The sequence below is a fragment of the Humulus lupulus genome, chromosome 4 (genome assembly GCF_963169125.1).
Source record: "Humulus lupulus chromosome 4, drHumLupu1.1, whole genome shotgun sequence".
NCBI lineage: Eukaryota > Viridiplantae > Streptophyta > Magnoliopsida > Rosales > Cannabaceae > Humulus > Humulus lupulus.
Window position 1 is genome coordinate 173,188,814 of NC_084796.1, and position 10,118 is coordinate 173,198,931.

Sequence of the window (10,118 nt, forward strand, 5' to 3'; positions counted from 1 at the left end):
CTTTGGACCATTCTAGAGTTTAATCCTTAAATGGGTCATCATTTCCAGCCACTTCTGCTTATATCAATTTCCAAAATGAATTATCCAACTCACAACACTTATTGACATACATTGTCGTTACCTTACCATTCCAAATCAAACTCATAAGCCTATTAGTCTCCGCAGCTCAAACTATGTCTTTATAACCTCTTGTATCAAGTTACCATTTGAGTTCTTTCCAACCCATCATACCGATATCTCAGTCGGAGTACCATTTCCAGGTATCCTTATGCTACAAATACTTAGCACAACCCCTTAGTTATAACCTCTCACCTTCATATAACCAAGGATGGAATTAGCTTTGCCCATCCACTGACCAACTCTTAAGCAAACCCAATTTTCCCCCAAAGAAGTCTGATATTCCTTCATCTGGTCGCAACTATTAGACCCCACAACTTACTCACATGCTAACGAACATCTACTGCGACTATCAGAGGAAGATGGAGGTTTCCAACCCCAACTATCATCTGCAACCCCCTCCATAACAACACCAAATCCACTTAACCATTCTGGGCGCAACAATTTGAATTTCATCCACCTTCGCTGACTAAACCCCTCAGCCCTGAGGTTCACACTCCAAACCAATCCACAACCAAGTCCAAATAACAACAATAATCATGCACACAAAATCATAATAAACACTAATCCACAAATCTATACATTTAGCTACCAAATTTTATTACAACCAAGTATACTCACACTTTATCATGCTTCCTCCAAGCCAATAAACAAGTATAACATATACATTTAGTTCAGTCAGTTAACCATATACAATCAATATACAAATCATTGCCCAAATATTCATTCACATGCAATAGCAATGTTGACCAGCACGCCTCAATCTCATCACACAATAGTCAAGGGCCAGGCCCTATCAGTATCTCATGCTTCCTATAATCATACAATATAATACATTCATATTTCAATCAAGAACTTAAGCATGTAATCTCATGTATTCAATTACAGAACCCTGAGTCAAGCTTGTCTTTAGCGGCGAGTGTACATGTCCAACCTATCTTCAGGAACCCTTAAACCTAGACTGCTCTGATACCAAGTTGTAATGCCCTGGATAACCAAGACCGTTACACTATGTGTTTGAAATAGTGTGAGACTTGCTAATCAAATCATTTAAATAAAGACGTGAATCTAAAGACATAAACAGGTTAGGTTTAAAAGATTTTGGTTATAAACGATTAATTTTCATTAAAATAAGTGTTTGGTACATGGGATCCCAAATCAGGGTTTAAATGACGTAATTACAGAATTTTCAAATGTTATAAATATTTAAGCCACTCTAATGGCAAAATACACATTTCAGGTTTCCGTCCCTGCATAATCCCTCGGCCGTGGCGGCCGAGCAGCTAACGATGTACACCTCGCCCCCAAAGCTCTCCAACCCATGGTCAATTCATCTTACCCTTGCCTTTACCTGCACCATGTAGCACCCGTGAGCCGTGGCCCAGCAAGAAAACATAATATCATAGCATGACACTACAAGAAAAAATAGTATTCATAACACTTAAAAACTACTAACCAGAAGTATTCATAACACTTCTCAAAACTCTAACATAGCCCGTGTTATTAAAAGTCCTGTCTTTTCTATAACAGTTTTTGAATGTTATGTTCAATGTTATCTTAAAGTATTCAATAACACATTTTTAGTTGCTATCATATTAAAATAATAACGTTTAGTTAGAGTAATTGGTTATAAATTTGAAGTTTAATCTTAAATGTTTTGTATAACACTTTTCTATTGTTATAATTGATTATTTTGATAGCGTTTTTAGTTTGTTATATGATATAAATCATAACGTTTTGTTACACTTATAATATGTATCCAAGACAACCATAAATACCATATTAAAAGTCCAGTAATAAAATTTTGTTATTTTAGTCTAGATAAAAGATTTTTGATTTTGTTGTGTAAGGATAATTATAAGCTTTCTTTTAAATTAAAAGGTTTTTATTATCGTATTTGGATAAAAAAAAATATCAAAATTAATCACAAAATGTAATATTAAATAGATTGATAAACCATAAGTATTACATTAAACAAGAATTACTTCATGAGATCTTAGTTATAACTTAAGTTTGAAAGCATACATAATAAAGTTCTATAATCTTGAATATCTTTTACTTCAAAAATGAAAAACAAAGCCATAGCAGGATACAAAAAAAGTAAACCATGAAACTTGCTCCATCCTTCAATTCATCATCCATTGTGCACTTGTCTTTGTTGTGGGTCGATTTGCTTAGCTACATAAAAATTTAAATAATTAATGCTTAAACTTAAAGTTAATAGTAAACTAAAAGAGTACATAAAAAAAAAGTAATATAAGGGTAGGTATGTTAAGACATTGAAAAACAAGCATCATATTTCACAACCAACTATACAAAAGTTCCTATAATCAGAGATAAAGAAAACTAATAAAATTGAAGTATTATCTTCCTTTAGAATTTACAAGCTATGAAAAAAAAAAGAATAAAAAATCAGCATTTCCACAATTTCTTATTTAGATAACTATTGATAAACATGACTTGTATATATTATTTATGTCTTAATAATACAATTGCTTTAGTTTTATCATGTTTTTACTCTTTCTTGTTAACTAAAGTTTAGATGAGCTACATGTACCACAAGAATAAGACTACAAAAATAAGACCACAAAAACAAATCAATAAATAACAAGAACAAATAATCAGAAGTAAGAAAGATACATGGCTAATGGATTTAGAATATCATCCCTATAGATCTATTTTGTATGAAAATCAATAGCAACTTTTAAGGAAACTTACTCAAGCAACAAATACAACCAACAAGAAATTAAAAGTCAGTACAACTCTAATTCAAAACAATCAATTTCTCACCACCATCACTATGTATAAACTGAAAAATTTAAGGAGATAACTAAGTATGTTCTCACATCAACATCTAATTCAAAACTTGTTTCGTACATATAACCCCAGAAATTTCAAACTAAATTCTACATCCGTAATCTTATATCAACAAGTATTAAGCACAAAAGAAGTACTCTAATTCCCTAATCTTGGATCAACAAGTATTAAGCACAAGAGAAGAGATTAAAATTAGACTTATTAAATGACTCAAAACACAAATTAAACGAACAATTATAATATCATTCTCTCCTGTTTAACTTAGTCCCTGTCATTGTATTATAATTTTACTTAATCAAGTTCTTCATTCCTTCATACCAAACAATAAGAGAAAGATATGTTTCTTTCTATCACTCTTATTTTCTATCAATCTTTATGTTTTGGCATCATCTTCGTTTTAACATCATATTATTTTTATTGACTTACTTTCTGATTAAAATTAGCTCAATGAAAGGGCAAACTTAAATATATGTAGGAAGTGAATGAAAATAATATGAAGTCACTCAATTTCTTAATTGAATAGAGGTGAAATAAAAAGCTCAACACCTTGAATTTGATCCAGACTAAGTGGAATTTCTTAAGCCAAAACTCGAGTCTCAAAGAAAATAAAGATGGGATCAAAAGCAAGAGCAAACTCAGTAGGTCATTTCTTCAAATGCTGAGAGTAGATAAACCATATACATAAAAGAATTTCATGATTATAAATGAAGCATACTTGTATGAAAATATTTCACCTTGAGTTTTCCAATTGCCTTCAAGCTTAAGATCACTATATCAAAGTCTAAGTGCTTGCCTGCACAAATAATTAAGAACAATGTCATCCTAAAAAACATTAAGAAAACTTTCAGCATCACAGATGTACTTACTTCAACAACCATGCAAAAGATAGAAATCAAAGCTAACTAAGTGTTTCTAAGTCATAATATAGTGGCCAAAGTTATAAATAAAAAGTGCAAAAAGTAAGAATTAAGTATTCATCAACCAAGAATGAGACAAACTAAAAGCATAACTAATATGAGAGGGACAGGTATATGTCTAAACATTCACAAAGTTTTTTTTTACCAAAACTAGCATGCTCATGTGAAATGAAAGATACAAATGCTCAAAAGCAGAAATGCAACTAAGTTGAAGGGCCATTAAGAAATGCAATGTTGAAGCGTCAAAAACAAAAAAGAGAAACATATAGTTCATCATATATTATGTCAATGGTTTTCCTCACTAACTGTAATTAAGAAACATGTAACAACAAGGAAGAGTACCCTATTATTGTATCTCAATATGTTGAGGTAACTGAAGCAAAAAGACTAAATAATACAGATTAAAGAAATGGTATCAAACCAGAGAATAGGTAAAGTTAAACATATATACATAAATACACAAACATAAAATACACACATAAAATAAAAGCTAGATTCCTTATCTTTTATTTCTGTTTTGGTCTATTTTGATGGAGTTTTCCTTCTTTACTTGTATTTTTCTTAAGTAATAATACAAGTAGTTTTGTTTCAAAAAAAAAAAACTATGTTGCACCAATTTGTAAACAATATATTCTGGAGATCATCTTAAAGTCAATAAAAAAAAAGGTATATGACATAGTATTTTTTTTGCGACTAACCATTTCAATGTCAGAAAAATCTAGGCTGCCCAGTGTTAGGCTCCTGAAATTCTCCTCACACCAATGCTCCACATACATCACAGAAGTGAAGTAGGAGCCAAGAATCTATACACACATGTTAATGAAATTAACACATGCCTACAGCCAAACAAGGTCAAAAGGCCACTAGAAGTACAGGAAGAATTTTTTTAAAAGAGTATGAAAGCATCGAAACTCACAACTGCGGACTTTGCAACTGCAAGATAATCAATAGAAAGCCAAAACACCTGGGAACATAAACTTGTCAGAAAATGAGAAAGAAAATAACAAAGTATCACATATATTAATTTCAAAAGTAACAAATCAATTGCAGAAAATCATTGTGCCAGATCCATATATATGTAGTATTGAAAAAGAAAGATTCACTAATAATATTACTGAATGTGTTTTTATTAATTGTTGTACATAGTATTACTCACTATTATAAATATGTCTTAGTTTCCTAATCTTGTACTAGTTACCTGTTGGTGTCTATAGCCCTTGTTCTAACCCCAACTTTAAAGCCAACTTTAAAGCCAGATATAAGCCACAGAGAGGCCTTTAGTGCTGCTGCAAAGAATGTGAGACACCATTCAGGATTCCTTAATTATAATATACTTAATAAGCTAGCTATAATAAATAAAAACACTTAGTGCCACTATAATAAATAAGAGTTCAAGCAAGAATTAATCACATGAATAGGCTTAGACCAAAAATTTACCAAGCTGGATTTCAGAACAAAAGGGGCTTGATTTCTTGAAGGAGAAATCCCAAGCTAGATTTCTACAAGTTGACCTTTCTACAAGAACTGATCATTATCATCATAGGTAACAAAAAAAAATCGATTCATTTTCTCACTGTAAGTATAGAATGAATACTTCTCATAAACTTTGGAAAACATACATATTCATATTGACAGTCCTTATTTTTAACCAATACCCTAAATTTGTTTGATTCAACCATTGTTTTTAAGTTTGCTACTATGTAGCAATGAGAAGCTTATATAACATGTTCAGCCATAGTGCCTCGGCTTTTAGCCTTTCTCCTTTCTCTGAAAGTACGTTCAATCTCGGGGTCAATAGGAGCAAGTTCAAAGTCGTCTTGTTTGTTCATGCACTAGATGAAACCTGAAAGTATACAGCCAGAACAAACAGATTTAAAAACAAATAGAAATAAATTGCAAAATAGCTGATAATACAAAATTTTAATTTTCAATCCCCGGCAACGGCGCCAAAAACTTGTTGCGTAAATTTAAGCAATTAAAATGTGCAAGTATACACAGTCGGCAACGAGTAATATAGTAGTAAGTGAGTATCGTCTCCACAGGGATTTCAAATTAAGCAAATGCAAAACAAACTAAATAACAATTTAAAAGTAAAAGAAAAAGGAATTATGAGAATGAATGTAATATGGATCTGAAATTAAATGGTTGCAATTAATTCTAATTAAAATATAGCTAAGATGTCAGCAAAATTTGATTCGAGAAAAGTGTCTATGGACTAATGGATCTGAATGGCTATTTCCCCCTATGTTGATCTGCCCAGTTGTTATAGCAATCGTTCAGCAATTATGCACAGAGTTAACAGATTTCTAAATAAGCCAGTGAGATTTTTCCAAAACCCACTGAGGTAATTCCACAACGTAATTCAATACATTCCTATATTAAACCAGGTTGTAAAACATGCAATTACACACCAAATCTCAGGTTATACAAGGTAGCAAAATATTCCTATTTCACTCACTAAGAACTACCTAAACATGTTATTCCTCTTGTATCATTCAAGTTAACTCCACTAGACAGATTCTTCCCAAAATCATATCTAGCTAATTAAATTGTTAGTCCTGGCCAGTAATTAACAATCATTTAACATTCATCTCACTTGAATCAACAAAGGCAAATTACTAAACTCATGCATTTCATTAACAAGTCATAACATAGGGTTCATAGCCATCCAAATCTCAAAATGATTAGTTCATGTCTAAACTGAAAATTACAATCCCATGTAAAAGTAGTTCATCCATAGCAAATATTCAGTTCACAAATTATAGAATCAAGAGTATACACTACAGAAAAGGAAATATAGAAGAAAGAGAAGAAGTAGAATCGGGTTCTAGAGTCCTCCTCCTTCCTTGGCCGTGGGTCTCCTCTTATGGGTACTGCCTTTTCTGTGTATATCTCTCTGTATCAACTTTTCTCTCTCTGTTTCTTGCTGAGTAAAAAACTGTCTTGTGTTTTCTATTCCTCCCTTGATGATTTCGGCTGTACTCTCCTTGCTGAAAATGATAGTCATCAATGTACTGTGTCCTCCACCCTTCTATTTCGGCTGTTCTCTTCTTCTTAGGGTACTTTCCTTTTCACCTTACCCTAATTAGAAAGCTCATTTCCATCTTTGGTCCATTACTCCTTGCCACCTCAGCCATCTGACTTAATTCTTTAAATGGGTGCCACATAGGCGCTGAGATCAGTAAATAAATGCATCTGGCTTTTGTCCACGTCAGTCTTCATTTTCCAGATTTGCTAACATTTTGGTCTACAGCATTCAAGCAGCAATTCCAGCTTTCTGTCCCCTTTTTCTTTTGATTCCCTTGGCGAGTTTAAGGTTTCTTTCCTAGATAACAAAACACACATATTTACATAAATATTTACAATTACTACCAACAAATCACAAGACTCTTGAATTGACACACTGATTAGAAAATAAAGGTAAAAACTAAACAAACTTACAATTAACAACACCCTCATCACTCTTTTCAACCAAAAACAAGTTCAAAGTTCATAAAAATAACTCTAAATCATAGAGTTATCAGGGTTTCAGAAATCAAAGTGGTGTTTTGATGAGTTTTTAGATTAGGTTTCTGTTGGCTTAAGCTTCTAAAATCATGCATGAATGTTTGTGAAAGTGGTGGTATATAATTGGGATGGTAGTGAGGTTTGAGAGTTAAAAATGGAGGTTTTTCTGGGTTCGAAGGGGGCGGGCCGCGGCATAGTTCTTGGTGAGCCACAGCCCTCTAAAGATGATGGGTGTTAGAGATGGAGGGCGGGCCGCGACATGGTCTATGTAGGGCCACGACCCGTGTCTGGTTTTGAGTTGGGATGGGCTCTGTTTGGAGGCCATGCCGCGGCATGGGAGGCTTGAGCCGCGACCCTTAAGGAAATTAGGGATTTTTAGATTTTAAGCATGGGAATTTAACCTAGGGTGCTCGGGATTGAATCTACTACCGTGTTTGGTGGAATTCGATGTTCCGAAGACTAGAACCTTATTTAGAGGCCTTTTTACAATTATTAATGGTATCCCTTATCTTGGTTGTGACTAGGTATAAGCTAGGGGCTCGAGAAACGGGTCGTGCTCAAGAGGCATCTCACGTAACCAGTACACTTGGAAACTAAAGGTAGGAAAACTGCACCCGGTTGTGGATTTATATTGGGACTAAGGGTTCCCTATTTTGTATGCTTTATGAAGGATGGTATTACGTCAAGTAAATAGTAAATAAATGGCCTAAGAGTGCCAAAGTTTACACTAGCGCACAGGGCGCGGCTCAGCCACTGGTAGCTAAGGACAGCTTATTATGCACTAAGCTCGGTTTAAGCGGGCCGGAGTCAGTGGGGTAAACAGAGGGTGCGACCTAAGGTGTCGACCCTGATTATCATGTGATTTGATTGTTATTATTGATTGGTGGATTTGTCATGTTGAGTGTTGACTGGTTGTATCTACGTGCTATGTGATTAGTGTGGTGTGTTAAGTATACGATCATGCTTAAAGGGTTATTCAATTGTTATCATTGCTTGTTATATAATGTTATGTTTTCTTGCTGGGCCTTGGCTCACGGGTGCTTCGTGGTGCAGGTAAAGGCAGGGGCAAGCTTGTTCAACCCTGATTCGGAGAGCTCTGAGAGCATAATGTACATGATCAACTGCTCAACCGCCACGGTTGAGGGGGAGACAGGAACAGGAAACCATAAACGTCTATTTTGCCTTAGAGCGGCTAGTGGTTGTTTGTACTCTGGAAATTTTGTAAACTGACTTTTAAACGTTGTTCCTTTTTGGGATCCCATGTGTAAAAATGTTTAGTTATATGAAATATATCTTTTGAGACCAAAATCTTTTAACCCTAGCACATTAATGGTTTCAGTGACACGTTCTTAACTAAATGACTTGATTAGCAAGTCCTGCACTTTTATAAGTATACAGTGTAGCGGTCTTGGCTATCCAGGACGTTACACAACATATCATATCCATCAGGAAAATACAGTAACCATGTTCATAATCAACAGTTTATCACAACCATTAAACAATATTCAGGGTCGGCGTCCTTAGGTCGCCTCCTCTATTAACCCACTGTCTTCGGCTTACTTAAGCCGTCCCCAGTGTTATATCCACTGACTCCGGCCATCTTAACCGAGCTCAGTGACTAATAAGCTGTCCTTAGCTACCAGTGGCTGAGCCACCCCCTGTGCGCAAGTACTGATTTCGGCACTCTTAAGCCATTTATCACAAGTCCCCATGGCATAATACCACCTCATAACATTTATACAATTATAGGGAGCTCTTAGTCCCCAACATATTCACATGGTTTATCACAATCATACAATAGTGGATACAAATATAGGGAACACTTAGTCCCAACCTATCCACATAAACGAGTGCAATTTTCTTACCTTTGATTCCAAGTGCTTTGCTTAAGAAAGACGACCCCCGAGCACGATCTTGTCCCAAGCCCAAGCATACACCTTCACTGAAGAATCAATTCTCTAAGAAATTTTTGAACTAACTCCCAAGTTCCTAGCTTCAATTCAGTCTCAATCCTGGTTGAACTCCTTAGCTAAATACTAAGTTAATCTTCCAAAACTTCAGCTCAATTCACTAAATTTGCAGCTAAATTTCCTTAAGTTCCAATGGTTCCTTGAGAGAGAACTGAATGAGCTGAGAGGAGAGGAAAAAGAGCCGGTTTAGGTGTTTCTAATTATTTCCTTCTTTATGTTTGTCTTACCTAGGTTACTTAAGTTAATCCCAAAGCTCGGGGTACCAAAAACATCCCCGAGGGAAAAATGGTAAAATTCCCCGGTATTCCCACGTAGGCTTCCTAACCTCAAATATATCTCCAATTATTTATTTTCATAACTCAATAACCCAAATAAATGTCCATTACCCAAAATACCCCTTGATTCGCCCCGAGTCGGGTACCGGGTCTTGTTGTGACTTCCCTACTACTTGCTCCCTAGGATCGTCTCGTGCCGAATGCTGCAAACATAAATATATCTACATAGTAATGTGGTCTCAACAGTTTATCACATTTATACCCTAACGGGCCAAAATTACCATTATGCCCTTACAGACTAAACAGGGCCCGCATGCTTATCTAATACTCCTAAACATGCACTCCACATATCCATATAATCATAGGATCATGCATATCACATAATCATGCATTTTCACCATTAATTCACATATTTTCCAATTATGCCCTCCCGGCAACTAATCAAGGCCCTTAAGCCTAATTAGTAATTTTGGGTCGTTACATTAATAGGCTAAGGTGAAAAACTCGATCAAAAA